This window comes from Xyrauchen texanus, chromosome 4 (genome assembly GCF_025860055.1).
Source record: "Xyrauchen texanus isolate HMW12.3.18 chromosome 4, RBS_HiC_50CHRs, whole genome shotgun sequence".
In the NCBI taxonomy this organism is placed as follows: Eukaryota; Metazoa; Chordata; class Actinopteri; order Cypriniformes; family Catostomidae; genus Xyrauchen; species Xyrauchen texanus.
In genome coordinates, this window is record NC_068279.1 from 13,518,932 (window position 1) to 13,541,944 (window position 23,013).

Genomic DNA, 23,013 nt, shown 5'->3' on the forward strand with positions numbered 1-23,013 from the left:
GATAATGCTCCACAGTAAATAACTTAAAAAAATGCAAATCTAATTTTCACCTGAGAACCAATCGCATTGCTTGCGCCAATCTGATACAGTGCAAGAGCCAATATGCAAATCAAATGCACAATCCAGACCTAAAATTATTGGAGCACTCAAGTCTAATGAGGTAACAAAGCTCAATTACGCCCTGTTTCCACTCCAGTGGACTCTTATTTTAAACACAGGTGGGGGCATACACCTGTGGTCAGAGAGTGCTAAGTGGAAACTCTCCAGCCCCCTGAGGTTTATTTTTGCACATTATTATTGGATGTCGCTGGGGTGTGATCTTCATCTTTGCACGTTTCTTTCATCCAGCAGCTCTTTACGTCAACAGAATGATTTACAAAACAGCAACCTTCCTGGGAAACCAGACTTGCTGTATTGTGATTGGCTAGAGAAGCAGTCAGCCACACAACCTCATAAGAAATTAATCAACATGCATAAAATATCACAATTCCTAATGCAAAAAAAAAAAAAAAAACGAATTTGCCAAATTTCTATCAACTGTAAAAAAAAAAATAACACAATAAGAAAAATAAGTCATCCTGAAACCTGTTTTATGAATTTTAAAGTAGGGATGCACTGATAACAAATTTATTTGCCAATCCCAATATCCAATTATATCTGCAGAGTAACTAGTCTCAGTTATAAACAAAACACACAAAAAAGCACATTAAGATTAAAGGGTTAGTTTACCCAAAAATGAAAATCCTCTCATGATTTACTTACCTTTAAGCCACCCCAGCCAGATGTGTATGACTTTCCCTCTTCATCAGAACCGAAGTGAAGATTTTATAAGCAGATTTCAGCTCAGTGTGTCCATACAATGTAAGTGGGTGCCATCAGTCTGCTGGCAGTTTGAAAGGCATATTTAGGCAGCATAAATTTAATCCACACAACTCCAGTCAATCAGTTAACCCTCTGGGGTCGACGGACGGTATACAGATAAGTGTAAGACATCATTAGAGTCTATAAAGGGTCTACTTTTATTTGTGTACACTCACAATAACAACAAAATCTTGTGCTTTTGTAAAATACAGAAAATAAAAAGGGTGACCTTACAGCAGTCTCTGTCTCCACGAGCATATTTCAGAAATCCGTCACAAAAATGAACTGAAACTCCACAAATACTTATCACACAAACATGAAACATATGTCTAAAGAAAGCTTAAGATTTCTACTTTTAAATAAAACTATTCAAATTTAAAACAAATATTCTCCTGCAATGTAATCTGTATGAAACAAAGCGATGTAGTTTTTACCGGTTCATCTCATTATCTCTAATGTGATCACACCCACCAGCAGAGTGCGCCATTCATACGCTAATGTGCTGAGACGATCAATGCAAATGTAAACGCCCCCGACAGTGAGGTTGTAAACACATTTCATTCATTTTTCTGCGCGTTTGCAATGATACACAGGCGAGAAAGCTTCAGGATAGTATGGAAGAGTTAAAATTTTTCTCAGAAGAAGAGCGGGACTCCGATGAACGTTTGTATTTTGAAGAGAGATTTGATCCAGCCGAGGATACAATTTCGGACGAGTAAGTCATTTAGCACCCGCTGTGCTGCAACGCGATAGCAGCGTGCTCTTCCCCCAAACAAACAGAGCAAAAACTATCGCATCGTTTGCGGCTTTCAGTCACTCTCTTTTTTTATTTTATTTTTTAGTAATATATATATATATATATATATATATATATATATAATATTTTCTAAACAGAAGAGGAAAGAGAAAAAGGTTCACTGCACACTGCCTAACAAATTCTAACTCCTAACAGAGGAAAGAAAGTTTTGACAGGGTTTGTAAAACACAGAATCGCTCTGAAAAAAGAGTTTCTGATGACACCTGGTGACGCATCCATTTATAGCCTGGCCTCAGGTGCATCTAATGATTACATCAGCCATGGCTATGTAATCATTCATTGACGTGTTACACACATTATTCACAGCTCGGTCACAACTAGGATTGTTCCCATAGCGCTTAGCAAAAGAGCAGCATCATATTGAAGCTTTTTGTAAAGGGAACATAATTGCCACAGAACCTTAGTGTTTACAAACATCAAACATCACCTATACAGAATATAATGGTAAATGGTCTGCACTTATATAGTGCTTTTTTTAACCTTAGAGGTTATCAAAGCACTTTACACTGTGTCCCAATCACTCATTCACACTCACACACCAATGGTGGCAGAGCTGCCATGCAAGGCACTAACCTGGGAGCATCTTGGGGTTCAGTGTCTTGCCCAAGGACACTTCATCATGAGGAGTCGTGTGGGCCAGGAATCAAACCACCAACCCTGCGATTGGCAGCCGACTCGCTCTACCACCTGAGCCACAGCCGCCCCAACGTATCTTATACAGTTCAGATTCTGACAGAATGAGCTATGTTGAAGCAGAGGAATCCAGCGGCACTTGGGGTAAAAAAAAAATAATTGTTTCATTCCTACCGATTTAATCCCTGCACCTAGTGAATGGGTAAAGTTGCGCAAGATCTACTTTTGCAAGAATGAGCTATGTTCAAATGTAAAATAGCCTGTGACTGTAAATTCTATATTAATACAACTAGATTCTATATTGCTTAGCAACCATATACAGCCCACACTACAGCTATACTATTTATGCACATAAAGTGTTACGTATGCATTTCATAAGGTATTATAATTTAAGTTACAGTTATTGGGTTTGTTTAACTGGGTTTTAAACAGACATACTTGCCTGGGTGAGTTTAAAACTGTTTGATCCTGAGCACTATCTTCCTCTTCCTCTGTATTCAGTGCCCCTATGCACCTCTCCCTTTACTTGAGTGAGCACAAGACACTGCCATAATCGACAACCATAACAATCCGCAAACACTAGAAAACGGTCCAAATCTGTGTGTGTTGAAAGATATTGACCTGCAGCTGCTGCCCATGTGCTTTGACCTTAAACTTTCCTCAATGCCTGTTTCAGTGGGAGCCTTCAAGACAATAGAGTGACTAAAGTCATACACACCTGACCCATGATGATGAATATCAGCCCCAATGCCACACACACACAAACGTCTCTCTAGGGTTTGGATTCTATCATTATCTCTCACCTTGTCACGGTCAACCTCAAAAGCTTTCTCTCTCTCTCTCTCTCTCTCTCTCTCTCTCTCTCTCTCTCTCTCTCTCTCTCTCTGATAAACTGTTTCTGCTATTTCTGTCTCAATGCCTTTTCATTTCTTTCTCAATTGTTGCTTCATTACTTGAATTGACTCTTAACAAAACTAGAGCAGAGAATGGAGCGCAGAGATTATGTCTTTGTCTTTACTGACTAATTAAAGGATGAGGTGACACACAAACACACACATCACACGCACTCTTTTGCCATCCCTCCTTCTGTCTCCCTCCATTTCTCTGCTTCAGAAATTTCTCTGGAAATCCATCCTTCAAACTCCAACCTCCTTCATGAGATGAGGAATTTATCTGAGGTGACAGTTTTGCTTAAGAACAGAGAGTGAGAGCAAGAGAGGAAAAGAAAATGAAAGAGAGAGGGGGGGCAGCCTTTTTCAGCATGGCATATATTCAGCAATTCTGTTCTGCATGCCAAAATACTCCATCAAATTCCCTAATGAAACTCCACCCCAAAACTGCACCTTTCCAAAACCCCAATCGAATGCACCTCTGAAACACTCTGGCACAGAGGAGTTAATTTTTTAAACCACACAAAATAACTGACTGTGGAGTGATTTTCCATTCTGAAAAAAAAAAAGACTCCTTGGCTCAAGGGATGTCTGCTTTTGTAAAACTTTCAATGCATCAATAAAAAGAACGCTACTGAGATCTCGGCGGCATATGAAAGTCACTCTCATTACCAGACGTCTCCATTTTACTGATCTCAGACCAGCATTTATTCCCTCTCCCTGAAAAGCCATTTCTCCCTCCTACACGCTCACTCTGACAGAACGAAAGAACGGGTGAAAGAATAAATTAGCATTTCAGAGAGAACGAGAGATGGGAGAGAGAAACGATCAAGCTATTCTCAGGAGATTGGTTAAGACGAGCGAAAACAGTAGGGGGGGTTGCGTATACCAAGACACAAACAAACAATCCCATCCACAAAAATTACAAATGTTAAAGACACGAGAATACAAACGTACAAAATTATGAGTCTTTAGCTTAGAACGCAGAACACAGGAAGTGCATACCGCCTACAGGATCACAGAGGGGAAAGAAATTCAAAGCAGCATCCCCCCTACACACTTCACTCACTTTCAACCGAGAAAAGAACAAACTTACACCATTGTTTTGTTTAAAAGTAAAGGTAAGATATAGCAGTTACAAGGAACAAGAATAGGCTTATGTTCCTCTTGTCTGACCATCTACCTCGACTGTTACTTACCAGCCATTAAGTAGAGGCTTTTTATCCAAAGTGACAGTGCACTAATTGCAGGGACAGTGCCTCCAGAGTATCCTGGGGTTCAGTGTCTAGCTCAAGGGCTCAATGGTAATAGAGCACCACTGTGATCTCAGTAACTCTCCAGTTTATGGATCACACTCACCTGGGACCAAACCTCCATTCGTTCCGTTACCGGTGCAGATCGCTAACCACTGATTGTGCTGGACTGGCATACTAATGTCGCAACCAGAGCACCTCCTCCAACCTCAGTATCTCTACGAGCTGGTGGACAGGAATAAATAAACCCAGCTGCAGCTGAGTCTGTTTATCAGAGTGTGACAGCATTCTGGTGCACTAATGGAATGTTTAGAATCCTGAGCCCATGGGGACATTCCGATTCTAAGTCCGAATGCGTTTATTAATTTAGCTCATAAATGAAGTTCCCCTCCTTACGGCGTATCGCAAATGAGATCCCTTTCCATAATTTGTCTTTGAGTTTCACAGATCTGCATGGATCTAAAAGACCCAGCGATGAAAAGTCAGTGACAAAGGCAAGAAGATGAGGCACCCAATATTTCTAGTTCATAAATCACCATTGTAACAGCTCCTGTTAGATACCTTGGACATATTCAAATGTTTGAATACAAAATGCATTTACCATCGCCTTCAGCAAACAGCAAATTTTTTACACATGTACTTCTACTCCTATGATGGACTGGTAACCATCTACAACCGCCACAAATCAAAGGCTTAGACATTTTGCTCCATAAGTCTGGCAGTAAATGCTTTCATAAATTCAGCTGTTCATGTGTTATAGAGATGCCAGAGGCTTCTGAATGAGGACAGTTCAAGTTTAAGAGTTTTTAACCTCCTAAACATTCATAAGACATGGACATCAACCCCAAAATTGTTGCACAGTACAGAGTAGCTCCTTTGTGTAATAAACAAGTTGTTGGGAAAAACAAAATAAAAGTAGCAAGGCAACTAACTTAACTACTTTTTTTAGTAGTGAGACAGTTGCTCAGCTGAAATACTTGAAATACAGCTAACAAAAAAATTATATTCACTATTGAAATTTCCAAAACTTTTAAATAAAAAAACAATGCAATTCCTTTAAACAATGCAATTGAATGTTCTCAATTTTTTGACGGTCCAAAACGCATATTTAGGGTGCATCAAATTAATCCACATGACACCAGTCGACAAATAAAGTTCTTCTGAACCCAAATGATTGTTTATTTTTAGAAACAAAACAATACTTATGTAATTTTTAACAACAAATGTTTGCTTCCATACATCTCTGTGACGTGCACTCATGAGAGGGATGACGTAATATTGTTGGTAAGGTCACGCATCACGTGGAGAAGCAGGCAGGAAGCGCGTCATTGTTTACAAGGCATTGTACAAAATTGTAATTGTCTTTGCTGTAGATTTGTATAAGTGTATTGTTCAAAATGGTAATTTGGTGTGTGTATCCTGGATGCTTCAACCTTCAGAAACCCCAAAGAAAATAACTTTTAACTTTTCATCAATCACATATACATGATCATGAGCGAAGCTCTGGCTTATCGTGCTGAACCTGGATATCAGTACACCCCTACATTCTCTCAAATATTGAAGGGTGTGCAGTGAACATTTTACCCCTGAAGATTTCAGACCATCGAAAGAAACAAAGGTCAATGTCTGAATTCATCGACTGTGCCCGTGCTGTTTTTCCAGTGAACTCAGGTATGTGTGAAAGCATTGTCATTGTCACGCCTCCCTCTGGCTCTGCACCTCCTTCAGTGCTCTGCTCCTAGTCACCTGATTTCTAATTGCAATCAGTTCACTTGCTCATCACTGCCGGTATAATTAACTCACCTTCATGCCACTTCACTATCAAGTCTCACACAAAGGACACTTGGTTTCACTAAATACAACTTGTGTGGCTTGAATTCCTGACAATCATATAGCCTATATATTTCTGCTAAAGAAAAAGCACAAGTAGATAATGCAACATCAATGCTCTGAAATAAAGGATGGTTATTTACTGCTGTAATGTTTTTATAATATTATTTGGAAGTGATTTTTGGAATGTTTTGGTTTGTGAACGGCACTTGGTCAGTGGTCTTTGCAAGTTTCTCTTGTAAACAGTGACGTGCTTCCTGCCTCCTCCTCCACGTGACATTACCAATGAGCTTATGTCATCCCCCTCATGAGCGAGCATCACAGAGATGTACGGAAGTGAAGATTTGTAGTTAAAAATAATATAGTATTGTTTTGTTTCTAAAAATACTCAAACGTTTGGGATCAGTAGAACATTATTGGTCTACTGGAGTCTTTGGGATTATTTTGATGAAACCTAAATATGCATTTTGTACAGTAAAAAAATGGAGTACATTCACTTGCATTGTTTAAAGGAGGAGGCCTGAAATTAAATCCTAAAAATCTTACATTATATTTAGTGCAGTTTAGCGTGTTCGCTACCACATTGAGGTTGCCGTGGATGTGAGTGGCGCGCAGCGTCTTGAGGAGACGACAGGCGAGTCGCGACATGTGGCGGGAGCGTTAGCCGCCTTGCCGATTTATGTACGCTACCGCGGTGGTGCTGTCTGACCTGACTAGGACATGTTTGTCTCGAACTAACGGGAGAAACTTCCACAGGGCAAAGAAAATAGTCAACAACTCTAGGCATTTGATGTGCCAGCGCAGCGGGGCCCCTTTCCAACGGCCCGCGGCTGTGTGCCCATTGCACATGGCGCCTCAACCCGATCTGGAGGCGTCGGTCATGATCAGGACGTGTCGGGACACCTGCTGCAAGGGCACTCCTGCCCGCAAAAAGCAGAGGTCTGTCCAGGGTTTGAATGTTTGGCGGCAGGCGGGGGTGACCATCACCCGGTGCCTGCCGTGGTGCCATGCTCATCTCGGGACTCGAGTCTGAAGCCAGTGCTGAAGCGGTCTCATATGCATCAACCCCAGCGGTGCAACAGCCGCGGAGGACACCATATGCCCCAGGAGCCTCTGGAAAAGTTTTAAAGGGACCGTTGTGCCAGGCCTGAAGGTGGCAAGGTATTCCAGCACTGACTGCACACGCTCGTTGGTGAGACTTGCTAACATTGAGGCTGAGTCTAACTCCATGCCGAGAAAAGAGATGCTCTGAACCGGGGCAAGCTTGCTCATTTCCCAGTTGACCTGAAGTCCCAAACGGCTGAGGTGCCTGAGCACCTGGTCTCTGTGAGTGCATAGTAACTCTCGGGAGTGGGCCAGAATGAGCCAGTCGTCGAGGTAATTGAGTATGCGGATGCCGGCTTCTTGGAGCAGGGCAAGGGCTGCCTCTGCGACTTTCATGAAGACGCGAGGGGACAGAGACATGCCGAAGGGGAGGACTTTGTACTGATACGCCTGGCCGTCGAATGCGAACCGTAGGAAGGGTCGGTGTCGAGGCAGAATTGAGACGCGAAAGTACGCATCCTTCGGGTCTACCACTGTGAACCAATACAAAGATGTGTTTTTGCGTGAGCATTTTGAACGGGAGTTTGTGCAATGCCCAAAAAAACTTGCAAGTCCAAGATCGGTCGTAAGACGCCACCTTTCTTGGGTACGATGAAGTAAGGGCTGTAGAAATCCTTCTTCATCTCGGTTAGAGGGACAGGCTCTATCACGTCTTAGAGTAAGACAGTAGCGATTTCCGCACGCAGGATTTTGGCATGTTTTGGCATGAAAAGCGGACGCCCGCGAAGGGGATGGGAGGCCTGGCAAACTGAATTGCGTAACCGAGTTGAATGGTCCGGGCCAGCCAGCCTGAAGGGTTAGGAAGTGAAAGCCACAAGCTCAAAGGGACGATTATTTTTGACATACCCGGTGGGGCTTTGCAGCGGGGTGGAGCAGGTAGTACGGTGTTGGGAGGTGCGGATACTTCCCAAGGCCCTAGTTCTGAGAAGAGACTTGAAGCACTTACCATGCTCCGCACACCCGGCAGGGGGCGGGTTAGCGACTGAGGAGGAGGTCATGTAGCAGCGTCCTCTGAACTCATCAGAAACGGCCGGCCGGGGAACAATCATGGGGCTGAGACAGGAGGGTCCGCATCCAGCGTGCCGGGAGTGTTGAGGTGTGGCGGTAGAGTGCCGTGAGAACGGCATTTGCGGGCCAGGTGACCCAGAGACAAAGGATATAGCTATTTACTGAGAATGTAAATTCTCAGTAAAAGAGCTATTTGCTCACCACAGCGCAGTAGATGGCAAGTCTTTTCAACAAAAGATTCTCCTCCCGGCCCTCCACCGGTAGACGGAGCGTTCTGCTTACCCGATCCGGAGCTAATGTCTTGGTCCCTTGGTAGATCTTCTCAGGAGCAACTGGGAGCCTTGCAGGTCCTCAAGGGGGTCCGTGAGACGGGGGGTGTTGACTTCCTGCGGGGTGCTCGACGCGTGGGCTGAGAGCTGGGCCCGGGTTGAGGCGGAGCAAGGCGTTTCTTCACCGCAGGAGCACGCCCTCGGTGAGCAGACGGCATGGCCCATGGCGGCAGGTTTGCGGCGGGGCAGGATATGCGAAATGGCCTCCGTCTGTTTCTTCACCGCAGAGAATTGCTGGATAAAGTCCTCGACGGTGTCACCGAAGAGGCCGAACTGGGAGACAGGCACTTTGTCGGTCTCATGCATCTTGACCAAGTTGAGCCATAGATGACATTCCTGGACCACGAGTGTGGCCATCACCTGCCCAAGTGACTGCGTTGTGGCGAGTTCGGTCGCTGAGCGCGGTTCCTGCAGCATGTTGGGATCAGGGCTACCCCCGTGCAGCTCTTTCAGTGCCTTGGCCTGGTGGACTTGCAGAAGGGCCATGGCATGCATGGCGGAAGGGACATGTCCAGTGGCGCTGTAGGCTTTGGCAGTCAATGAAGACGTTGTCCTATAGGCCTTGGAGGGGAGTACAGGGCGACCCCGCCAGGTGGTAGGGTTTTCGGGACACAGGTGGAGCGCAACAGCCCTGTCCACCTGGGGAATCGCCATGTACCTGTGGGCCGCTCCGCCGTCGAGGTTAGCGAGAGCGGATGAGCGAGTGGCTTTGTGATGTGTGGAGAGGGGTGCCCTCCATGCAGACGTCAGCTCATCATGCACTTCCGGGAAAAAGGGGACCAGTCATCCAACCGCGATGGCTGTGGGGAGGACGGAGGGTTCCAGTCCAGCCCCACGCTGGCGGTTGCCCGGGCAAGCATATCGGACATCTGCGCGTCAGCCTCAGTCTGGGTGTGCTGGCACGAAGGAGTCATCAGCATCAGACGCCGAGCTCTTCGATGCACCGGCGAGCTCATCCACATCGAGCTCTAGAGGATAGGCAGGCTGGCTGTAAATGCATCAATAATGAAATCTGAAGTGAGTATATGACAAAAGCTGGTAAAGTATGAAACCAAATTGTGCTTTTGTGTAATTTTGTCTTTTGAGAAAATAATTTCCTAATTTTCCTCAGTGGATACTTTTGGAAATAATTATCTATTTAAAATAATATGAGGAAGTATATTTAAAACTAAACACTCTAGACATCTATTTAGGTTATATAAAAATCATGTGAGCTTAAATATTTTAGCTCTCCCATTGTTAGAGAGACATTGCTCACTCTCCTTTCATTTATAAACTCATTATTTCATCAGTTACGTACAATTGAAATGCATGCACACACACAGTTCATAGGGCAGTTCTGTGAAGCCAGGAATCCTGTGCACCATTCATGGATCTCTAGCAGCATACACATATATACACACACACACACACACACATGCGTGCGCACACACACACAGACACACACACAGCACCAAAAAACATGGCCTGTGGTGAAGACTGCATATATGGCACAGCTGGAGTCGAATCAAGCTTGACAAGCCACTGCTACACAAGACGCAAAACGGTGCATTTATTTTTCAACCTAACAGAAACTAATGATGTTTAAGCCAAAGCATCCAAACAGACACTCTCTAAGACACTCCAAATACATGGACATGCCTCCTCATTCCTCCATATCCTGGAGAATTCCTGATGAGTGCACAGAAACACAAGGAGCTCATGTAGAGCACTATCAGTGCACTCTAGCACGAGAGAGACTGACCCATTGGCTACTCCAAAACCTCTTCAGTCTGATCGGCCTCTTAATACTAAATAAACACCTCTCTGCAATGTTTCACCATTACCTCAATGTGCTTCTCTTCATTGCCGGCACACATCAGTAATAATCTCTACAACAACAAAAACACTTAATATCAGGCATGCAAAAAGCTCAGACTAGAATTCCTAGGCTAATAGAATTCACAATGTGATACTTCAACACTGTGGCATTCCTCCAAAATAATCACACTAGGTGATGACAAAAAGAGCATTGCTTCATTAATTATGCAACAGAATGTCAAAATATATATATATTAAATAATATAAAATATTAATTTTTTTAATATAGAGCTAATATAGAGGCCACAGACAATAACAGTTTGACATTTTCTCTTTCCACATCCCACATTTTTTAACTGTTGTTTCCCATAGCTTACGAAAACACTTTTCACTGGTGACCTCTCATCCTGTGTGGCACAATGACTGGTTGAATTATTCATTCACTTGCATTTTCTCTGCTTGATCGTTGTGACATTGCTTTAGATGTCACTGTCATAGAGACTGAGTGTGTCATTTCATGATGTCACATAAACTCAAACTGACCTGGTACAGAAGTGTTTCTTTTAAACAAGGATGTTGCATTAAGCATGCATTAGTAATGAACACTGAATTTCAAATATGTGCGGAGAAAACAAAAATGCCTTTTGAAATCAGTTAAAGGTTTCTAAAGATTTGGGAAAACTGACTTTAGCTTGGCGAAACAAATCAAATTAAATGAGAAAAACTGTAATACAATATTTTCTTATCCTCCATAAGGCTTTATTTCTCATGTAGGTAATGATTTCTCAACAGAATTTGTGTCAGATGCAAGGAAAAATAACAGTGTTGGAATCTGATCAGCTCTACAGGGCTTTGGATCTCACACAGAAATCAGTCAGAGATAACTGGCTTGATAAGGTTGGCTAACCAGTAACAGGTGATTAGGTGAGGGCTTTACAGGCTTAAAGCTTCTTTATGCACACACACACCCACACACACACACACCAGTGCACAATTACCCCTAATCATTCCACAACAGGTGGCTGACTGGAGTCCAGCCTTGAGGTGAGCTGTTCAAGTGCCCTTATTACAGGTTAACGAAGCACCTGCAGTGTCACAGATGAGAGGCTGACAGGGCCCGTTTTAAGGCTGTGGCACTGATGGCAAACTCTAACCCAAACGCCTAATCATCTCAATGCACTAAAACCCAATCATACTTAAATTACAGCTTGACTCAAGAACCTCAGAATGTAGAACTGTACTGTGACAAAAATCTTTGCTTGATTAATCACTCAGTGGGATTCATCAATGTTGCCAGATAGCTGCCTGTTATCTGGGCTGCTTCCACTTTTTATTTTTTAAGAAATGGTTGTTAAATAATCTAAGAGCATGAGCATTATCAAAGATTTGTATATTTATAATCACAGAGTGATTTTTGTAAGGCTATCACCTTTTATGGCACACACTAAACTGGTTTCATCTTTTAAAAGAGCTGACTGAGTTTGCAACTCAGTGGTTGATGTGCCTTGATGTGCACATGCTCAATTACGTTGCGCAGTGGTGCTTGCACGGGCTACCCGAATGTGAATCTGGTTTCCTTCCTGTCATTTCTCTTCTGTCCTTTCAATAAAAGTAGCTAAAAAAATGCCCAAAACAATCTGGGCTAGCGACATCGATTACATCGGCCAGGCCAATTAATCATGTGATTACAAGATGTCAGCATTGGTCAGTAAATTTACCCAATTGGCAGAGTAACAGAATACAAAATATAATATATAATATAGTATATACTGTGCGTGTGTGTATATATATATATATATATATCCAGAGAGCAAGGTGGCCAATAGGCAGATACATGCCGATATATCACACAGTTTAATATTGTAAAAACATAAATTTGCTATTAAAAAAATTTATAAACTATTATTTAGCATTATATTTACTAAATTTCACACAAAACTTTAACTTTGTAAAAAAAACTAATTATATTGTATTATAAATGGTAGATAGCAGTACTTTGAAGTATCACTCATGCTGTGACGAGGCAGACAAGGAATGAGGACTAAACACAGCTTTTAATTAAACAAAAGATAAACAAGGTAACTCAGAAAAAAGGAAACAAAACACAGGGAACCATGCACAGAACATGACATCACATGTGAAGACTGACAAAGAAACCAGGGGAAACAAGGGCTTAAATATACCAGGGCAAACAAGGGAAGGAGGAACACCTGGGGAAAGCAATTGGGAAACCAATCATGAAAGGAAACTACAAAGGACTACAAAACTAGCAGGAAGCAGGAACAGCGAACTAAACAAGAATTTCTAAATAAAATTCAAAGCACAAAAACAGGGAATACGTGACAGAGCCTCCCTTTAAGGAGCGGATACCATTCGCTTAAAAAAAAAGTTGTCCATAGGGTGTAGGGGAAGGGGGAAACAAGCAGTTCAAGGGGGCACAAAGGGGAAGGGGAGGAGAGGAACAAGGCAAAGTCAGGGAGGCTTGAGACCAAGGCAGAGCTGGATGGATGGCAAGCCAGGGAGAAGCTGCAGGCTTGGACGACCAAGCTGGAGCCAGAGGTTCAGAGGGCTGAGGTGAAGCTGGGGGCTCGGAAGACCGAGGCAGAGCTGGTGGGAGTGAGGACCAATGTGGAGCCGGAGACCAAAGAGGCCAGAGCAGATCAGGCAGACGGCTAGGAGACCAAGGAGACCGGAGCAGATCAGGCGGACGGCCAGGAGATCAGAGCAGATCAGGCAGACGGCCAGGAGACCAAGGAGACCAGAGCAGATCAGGCGGATGGCCAGGAGATCAAGGAGACCAGAGCAGATCAGACGGACAGCAAGGAGACCAAGGAGACCAGAGCAGATCAGGCGGATGGCCAGGAGACCAGAGCAGATCAGGCGGACGACCAGGAGACCAGAGCAGATCAGGCGGACAGCCAGGAGACCACCTCAGGGTAGGGACTGGGTCAGGGGTCCTGGTAGGCGGCCACATGGCCGAGACAAGGTCAGGAGGCCTGGGAGGTGGCCACTCTGTGGGCGGAACCGTGGAAGGCAGGTCCGTGGGAGACTCGAAGGGCAGAGTCATGGACTTGAAGCCGTGGGAGGCTCGAGGGGTGGAGCCATAGAAGGCAGAGCAATGGGAGGCTCAAGGGGCGAAGCCATGGAAGCCGGAGCTGTAGGAGGCTTGAGGAGTAAAGCCGTGGAAGGTGGAGCCTTGGGAGACTAAAGGGGCGAAGCCGTGGAAGGTGGCCATGGGCACTGGCAGCGACTGGGGAACGACCTCCTTGGTCGTGAGCAATGGCAGTGACTGGGGAACTACGGCAGTGGTCTTATTAATTTATTTCATTAAAAAACAAAAATTGTATAAAAACCTTTTTTTGTGAAATTGATGACTTGGACCAAATAATAAAGAAAAGCAGCCAATAAGTGCACAACATAGATGGAAACTCCTTCAATACTGTTTAAAAAACATCCCTGGGTGATACCTCAAGAAGTAAAATGTCAGGAGTACAAATTCTAGGCAAAGGATGACTACTTTGAAGATGCTAAAATATAACACTGTTTTTATTTATTTGGGATTTTATTTAGTCACAACATAATTCCTATAGTTCCATTTATGTTATTCCATAGTTTTCATGTTTACTATTATTCTAAAATGTCAAGAAATGTTTTTTTAGTAAAGAATGAGTGTTTCAAAACTTTTGACCAGTAGTGTGTGTGTGTGTGTGTGTGTGTGTGTGTGTGTGTGTATACAGTATATATACAATATATGCTTAAATATATATATATATATACACGCACCTAAAGGATTATTAGGAACACCATACTAATACTGTGTTTGACCCCCTTTCACCTTCAGAACTGCCTTAATTCTACGTGGCATTGATTCAACAAGGTGGTGAAAGCATTCTTTAGAAATGTTGGCCCATATTGATAGGATAGCATCTTGCAGTTGATGGAGATTTGTGGGATGCACATCCAGGGCACGAAGCTCCCGTTCCACCACATCCCAATGATGCTCTATTGGGTTGAGATCTGGTGACTGTGGGGGCCATTTTAGTACAGTGAACTCATTGTCATGTTCAAGAAACCAATTTGAAATGATTCGAGCTTTGTGACATGGTGCACTATCTTGCTGGAAGTAGCCATCGGAGGATGGTACATGGTGGCCATAAAGGGATGGACATGGTCAGAAACAATGCTCAGGTAGGCCGTGGCATTTAAACGATGCCCAACTGGCACTAAGGGGCCTAAAGTGTGCCACTTTAGAAAAACATCCCCCACACCATTACACCACCACCACCAGCATGATGGATCCATGTTCTCATTCTGTTTACGCCAAATTCTGACTCTACCATCTGAATGTCTCAACAGAAATCGAGACTCATCAGACCAGGCAACCTTTTTCCAGTCTTCAACTGTCCAATTTTGGTGAGCTCTTGCAAATTGTAGCCTCTTTTTCCTATTTGTAGTGGAGATGAGTGGTACCCGGTGGGGTCTTCTGCTGTTGTAGCCCATCCGCCTCAAGGTTGTGCGTGTTGTGGCTTCACAAATGCTTTGCTGCATACCTCGGTTGTAACGAGTGATTATTTCAGGCAAAGTTGCTCCTCTATCAGCTTGAATCAGTCGGCCCATTCTCCTCTGACCTCTAGCATCAACAAGGCATTTTCGCCCACAGGACTGCCACATACTGGATGTTTTTCCCTTTCACACCATTCTTTGTAAACCCTAGAAATGGTTGTGCGTGAAAATCCCAGTAACTGAGCAGATTGTGAAATACTCAGACCGGCCCGTCTGGCACCAACAACCATGCCACGCTCAAAATTGCTTAAATCACCTTTCTTTCCCATTCTGACATTCAGTTTGGAGTTCAGGAGATTGTCTTGACCAGGACCACACCCCTAAATGCATTGAATCAACTGCCATGTGATTGGTTGATTAGATAATTGCATTAATGAGAAATTGAACAGGTGTTCCTAATAATCCTTTAGGTGAGTGTATATTTAAGCATATACGTATTTTCCATCAGCCACCCTAGATATGCTCATACTGTATATGTATATACATATATATATATATTATATATATATATATATATATATATATATATATATATATATATATATATATACATATAATCTCTCAATCAGATGGGAAGACCTATGCTATGAAAAGTTACTGTGACCTTTTGTCACTTTTGTGCCCTTGAGAAAGACACCCAACCTCAGGTTGCATGCTAAATGTTTCTTTGGATATAAGCGCCTGAAAAATGACAAGTAACCAACCCCGGCACCCTGCTGTATGATGTTTCTTACCTTGCAAATGAGCCTGCTGATTAGAATAAGAATATATTCCAAAAAGTCTCATCAGTATGTTAATTACCCCAAACCTGCAATGTAAGATGTGTCATTAAATCAAGCTGTACGGCCATATCTGCTGGGTGCTGTAACGGGTGCTCAAACTGGACAATGCGTCTTTTTCCCCAATTGTGTTGAAAGGCAGCATAACCTTTTTAAAATGGATGGAAATATGTGGCCTGACCTACAGAGGGAGTGAACTCTCTTTTTTTGCTAACTTATTATGCATGTTCAATTCTTTTAAAATTTGCAATTTAACAGAGATAGATAGAGAGATACTTTACTGAGCTCAAATGGGAAATTTTGTGCCAGCTATTAAAAACAGTGCAAAAAATGCTATGCATCCTATAAGGTTAAAGCACACCAAAGGTTAAACAAACACAAAAGCCTTTTTCAGTCTGCCGTGACATTAGCTAAATATCATTTGCACATAATATGTTTGTGCTGGAGGATAGCGCTGCATGGACAGAATATTTGCTTTCCATCACATATATGCTGTGTTTTTTCATGCATATCAAATGTCTATGAGCGAACATCTGAAAACATGAATATACGTAATCATTAACTTGACTGCATCCGCTCAGTCAATCTGATCATCGCTGAAACATGTTTCACATGCTCAATCTTATACAAATTATTCATATGTTGGAGGAAGAAAATGAGAGGGATGACTGTCTAGGATTCTTATACACATATCTAAGACTTAATGAGTGTGAATCCAAAACCCCATTTATCACACCTTTCTAGAGCTTATTTTTAGAGGAAGACAGTTCATATAATGGATTAGTTTCATTGAACATGAAATGTGATTTAAATTTTTGTAACTTTTTTAAGAAACAGATGTTCTAAGACTGACAATGGATGACATCTAAAATGTTGTGAATGAGTTACTGTATACAGACCTGATATGTTTTTTTTTTTATTAATATTTGATTAGTGGGTCTTTGTATTAGTAGAACTCAAAGTTGCAGAATATTCTGTGTTGTGGAGTTATGAACATTCTGCATTGATTATGACTGCACAGTCTTCTTTAGAATATCAGACACCACCACCGAAGCCAAGCTACAAAACTGAGAACAAGATATGACTAAGAAAGAGAGTGAATAAATAAAACAGAGAGGATGAGGAGGAGTGACAAGAAGACATGTAAAGAGTCTGCTTGAGACCGAAAGGTGTATTGATAATGTATTGAAACATGGAGAACATGTGACTTCTGATGACTCAGGGTGTATATAATTACCAAGCCAAGCTAAAATACAGAGAACTAATGGAGATTAAAGAGAATAGATAATATGAAAAATTGGAAAGTGGAAGGTTGAGACTGAGATGACTTTTACCTCACTGTTACTGAATAGTAGTGCTGTAGGGTAGGGGGTCAAGACTGAAAATTACCATCTTTCTTAGAAAGATAACAATCTATCCAAATGGCATAAAAGCCAGGGGGCTTACAAAGCATGGGGGGCAAAGAGAGATGAAGAAAGAGGAAATGCAAGAGAAACTGAAAACCTCACACTGGGGGTCTGATAAGAGGTAAGGAAAATAAGAATTAGTGGGAGAGAAATATAATTAACCAAGAGCACAGCTCTGTGTCCCAGCATGCATCTATATTAAAGGAGAGTGCTACTGTACTGTGCTGCATTTTATCAACTAATATGATCTGTACAGTAAATGCAGTTTTTTCTTAATACTAGTCCAGATATAATTCATTATTTTTTACATTCAATTCAGTAAGATTCAACATGAAATTCTGACATATAAAAAGCATGTAAAATTTTAGTTATTTCAGTGCAATAGGAAACCAAAAGCTCTGCATGACTATGTAGTATTCATAGCATTCTAACCTTAATAAAGCCCAGATAACCTTGAAGTATTAAGATATATGAACCCAAACAGCCCTGTGTCATAATCAGTAACTGGTATCCTGGTTGTTGCTCATCAGCACTTTATCTGCACTGAAGTATTAACAAAAGACACTGTGTTTGTATAATTACGGCTGTGTGACTGGCAGATCTGGGTTGGGCAAGAGCTGCTTAATCCCTTTTTTCCAGTACATAATTAATCAAGACACAAGGGAGTAGCGCTAACGTGCTAATGTCAAAGCTGAGGCCAGTTAACTGCAATGGCTAATCTGTAATAAGGTCCAATATAGGCCTAGTCACCCTGGTGACACGATAAACACTTATTTTGGATTCTGTCATCAAAAGGCAGGATTATGGCATATGTTGCCATATTTACATAGTTGCAGCTATCCAAACAAACTAATATCTATATTGTATGTTGAACTAAGCTTACCTAACCTACCCACAATGCATTAACTGATTATAAGCATTTTTTGTAAAACATGTATTATTCATTTGTTTAGATAATGGTTATTTTCAACAATAAATAAATTACTATTACAACAAGCAGTTTTCTAAAAAAATGGCTGTTATTAAATGTTAAACGTCGAACAATAGCACCCTTGGGCTGCGCTAGCTGCAAGCTTTTGATGTATTAGCCTCCCAAGCCATTGGAGCCTGTCAGAAAGCTAAGAACTCTCTGTATTCACTTTCTCTCAGCGAGTGTGGTGTTAATGAAAGTTAAATGCAGTACTGTAGCATTTGCTGAGAGTAGGCTAGCAGGTAGGAGCCCCTCCGGGTCTTTAACTCTATTGTTAAAAGAGGGTGAGGCATAGCGGGGGGTTAATGCCAGCGTGGACCACTACCGTCCCTGCTATACCTCGACATTGTGAAGAGAGAGAGAGAGAGAGAGAGAGAGAGAGATGATGGAGATTAAAAATAGGGGAAAGAAATATTTTTTAGTCATACATTATTAGGAAAAATTGGAAACAATAGGTTGCTTTTTCTTTAGATAAAATTCAAAACACCACCCCCAGTGGCCAAAGCGGTAAGTGTTGTTGGGTGTATAGGCATGACTAAGCTCCATTTTCCAGGTGAAATGTCCATGGAAGGGCGCCAAAATCAAGTTATTTTCAGCTGTACAGGATGTAATACAGTGAAGAGCAATGCATATTTTATAAACTGATACCGCCGACCCCCAAAACTTAACCTAACCATCAGTGGAGTAAAAATGTTATTGGATGGAAAATGTAACCTACAAATTCCACTCTTCACTCATTATGCAAACGCAATTACTTAATGGTTTCAATGTGGGATCCGAACCTCCGCACTTCCTGACGCGTTACAGGGGAAGGTAAACACGTTGGAGCCGAAGCAAAATTATCTGACAGGAGATGGCTCTTGTTGGAAAATCACCATAAGACCATAATACAACACCATAATAACCACCACCGGCTGAACCGGAACTCTCGGAAACAAAATGCTGATATCCTGTGACATTTTTGTTAGTAACACTGGAATCTCTAATGTTAGATTAGGATCTAAATGAGAAGCATAAACAGATGTGTTGATAATCTATCTTTCTGTACTGATGCTCCTGACTGTCCACGCAAACTGAGGAAATTAAGTGCAAGGCCTTCCAGCCAGAGAACTACACACAGACTGACAACCTTTAAAACAGTATCCGTTTGCCATCGACGGTAATGGAAATTCTTAAAATATGGACAACCATACCAATTAATTAAAAGGTCAGAGCTGAAAACTGTACAACTAATAAGGAATTTACATTCAATTCGGTAGTATTTTGCTAATAAATTAGGCGATGTCAGCATACCTAATTATTTCAGAAATATTTCAGCATAATGAGGTGTTAGAAGAAGTCACAACAATGTAAGACTGATTCACCTATGGCACACCGAAATATCAAACACACACACAATTTTCTAGCACATAAATACAGTATGTTCATTGTTGCATTTAGCACATAGCTTTTTACAACTTACAGCTAACCACCTGCAGAGATAATGCCACTAGTGTAACCTGGGTTCCAGTGCCTTGCTCTAGGGCAAATTAGTGACTGAAAAGTAATTTCAGAATCCTTCACTTGGGATTGAATCTATAACCTTTGTATTGGGGGGGAAAAGACTCTTAACCACTGAAGGTACCACCACCCTAACTAAAACTTTGTACTACAGAACAATTATACAAAGGGCATTTTACAAAATATTATATTGGTTAATATAAGCATTACAATATGACACACACACACACACAATCAATTCTCCAACCTTTCTGAATGCATAATGTATAATCATAACAATTTTATAAAATACAAAGATGCATTTGCCAATGAAGCATGGCACTTAAACTCTCTCCCAACCAACTCTGCTGATGTTTCCAGCGGTTTCTCTCCTAGATAAACTAAGTTAATAATGCACAGATGTGTCGCAGACCGCTCACACACACCGACGGAGAAACGGAGAACACACGGCGACGGACTCATAAGGGATTCGGTACACCTTACGATAAGCTGGTAGGCTTGTCTGTCCTCCTTGACGTTAAATCAGATGACATCCCGTGAAATTTAAATATTAACCAGCACAATTGCTGAAACATGCAGGTGACCTGGTCGTGCGCGCGAGACCGTGATAATTGTATCTACTTAATTTTTTTCTCCATGAAATCTACACACTGGGCTGGCTCTCTGATATATTTCCTGACATAACACAAGGAAATATATAACACAATTAAAGAGAAAAAGAGTGTAAAGGTCGCATTCAATCAGTCAAGTTTACAAGCAGCGGGAAATTGTTGTCTCGAGTCCAGTTGATACTGTCAAGACTGATCTGCGCGCGATAACGGCGGGAAAGCTCGCCTGTAAAAACGCGAATGTGTCGCTGTGCGTGTGAACCGAAGCCTGCTGTCTACGCGATTCGTTTAAAGGCTGGGCTGGGAGTGCTCCGGATCAGTTTCACAGATGTGCTGCGCAGGAAAAATGACCGAGCTTCTTTTCAACATCTAATAACGGTTTCTCCATTTCTCACAGAAAGGGGAGAAACGGACCGCGATGCCGTACCAGCAGTCATTCGTTTAAGAAACGGAATTAACATCTGTATTCAGTGTATACGATCAAACACCCACAAATATACCGGTGATGTTTCCCAGGGTTTTGTCGCTTACCTTCTTCAATGCAGACCATGACTCAGTGGGAAATCCCGTGATAGATCATTTAATCTCTAGTAGTTGTGCGGACAAATAGTCTTTCTTGAATTCCGGCACTGAACCCTGGCGTTTATCCTTCAGAAAATGAAACGGCTCGATCGGAGACACGCTGGCTCCAGTTAAGCGGCGGGACCACGGTGCCCGGTTACCGGGAAACGCGCGAGAGCGGATGCTGAACTAAACGGGATGCGACAGCTCATATAGCACACACTCACGCGGAGAGAGCGTCGTATTCTGAACGGTTAGGATTCAAATTCAAGTCTTCATGGATTTTTCACTGTCTGACACGTTCGGCATCACAGGGACGTACCATTCAGCGCTCGTGAGAAAGGGGGTGTGGCAGCAGGAGCGTGCGGCGCGTGTCTACTGGCGCGAGCGGACGATGCGAGCAAAATCTCAGTCCGACAAGAGCGCGCGCCCAAGATACATCCACAGAGTGTGACTGATTTCCTAATAACACCGATGCTGTCCTGGATAAACATTGCCAATAATCGTACTGAAATGTTTTGCGGCCTAGTCTGATAAACATCTACAATAAAACACGTGTTATTGAAAATGTAACTTATATAGTGATTTTAGAAACAGTGCCGTTTTTTGAGAGAGGGAGACTTTTTCTTCATGTTTTATGGCGTGTTAGTGCTGCTGGGTGATGCATAAGGGCCTACGCTTTTCTCTTAGTGTGTGTGCAGACAGTTTCTTATACTGTGTCCTATATTAGTAAAAGTGTGTGTGAGTGGGGGGCGGGTTTGGGTGGTTTACAAACTGTTTCATTACAACACATTACACAATGCATAATAACGGTTCAATTAATATATATATATATATATATATATATATATATATATATATATATATATATATATATATATATATATATAATCAATTTAGGGATGCACGCAAAGAGTTTTTGACGGTTAGATTATCATCTGAGAAAAAATTGTGGTTAACCAGTTTTACAAATATGCACATGTTCTTATTATACAACAGCACTGGTGCAAAAAATATTGTATCATATAACAATTGTCTAAACGTCTAAGTGGACGTATTTCTGAGGGCTATGTGGACCTTAAGGGAAGCCCTATAATGAAACATCTGATAAATACACACACATTCACCCAAAGGAGGTAATAAGAGATGCTCCAATCTAGGGCACAACACTGCTTATGCGCATTCTCTGCTCAGTGATGTGCTTAAGTGTAAACAGAGTGCTTCGAAGGGGTAAATGTAAGATTATTGTGGGTGCGTAACATGTATGCTAGTTCATGGCATTAAACTGTTTTTTTCTTCTGCATCAGTTTATTAAAGCAATCCGTTGTCTGTCGGACACCCAAACATAAAGAAATGGCAACAGACTAAATAATGTCCACAACACCTAACAAATAAACATTTGGACTATGCATAATAATGGGAACATTGCTTTAAAGAGACAATTTAAAGTCTGATAATGACTAAAATTGACATTCATTTTTGAATGTGGTGAAGAAGCAATGCTTTAAATTATGAGGACGATTGAAGACGCAACTTTTAAAAGTGTACTCCCTCATAGTACACAAATTATGCACCGCATGCTGTCAGCACGCTTAAACAATACCAAAAGATGCATCTTTAATTCATCACTTTAAAATCACCACAGTTAAAAATATTAAACTAACCAGTTTGTTGTTGGATGTGGAGCATCTTGTCCTATTTGTAGAATATGTTCCCCTTCTGTCACTCACTCGACGTTGTGTCGAATGAAGTGAAACAAGGGATCTTCCTGGGACGCCAAACATACCTCTGAACCTGAGAAAAGGCCAATGTCAAGTTGGCAGACAGAATTTGCATGCCCCGCCCCGGACATATGGGTATAAAGGGAAGCGGGGCAACAAGTGCCAGTCAGAATCTTTCTTTGGAGCCAAACGGTTGTGCAACAGCAAGCTGAGTTCACCACTGTTTCACTCACCTCTACTGGCGATAAGCATTGCTGTTGGATCTACGGCACGTTTCCAGCTGACATTCTCTCTCGCTCTCTGCACGCTGTGCAGTCTACGCCCCTGGGTGCTTTGACACCACTTTCATTGCCTGAAAGTGTTTCTCCTCCTAAAAATAG

General features: G+C 42.1%; 1 protein-coding gene across 3 annotated transcripts in view; it reads right to left on the reverse strand.

Moving 5' to 3' along the window:
• Positions 1 to 21,191, reverse strand: part of tenm1 (teneurin transmembrane protein 1) — a 291,251-nt gene extending 270,060 nt beyond the window's left edge. For all 3 annotated transcript variants that reach the window (XM_052114410.1, XM_052114401.1, XM_052114419.1), the window contains exon 1: positions 20,883 to 21,191. The gene's annotated coding sequence lies outside the window, so the exon portion shown is untranslated. The remainder of the gene's footprint in view (positions 1 to 20,882) is intronic.
• Between the last annotated feature and the right edge of the window lie 1,822 nt (positions 21,192 to 23,013).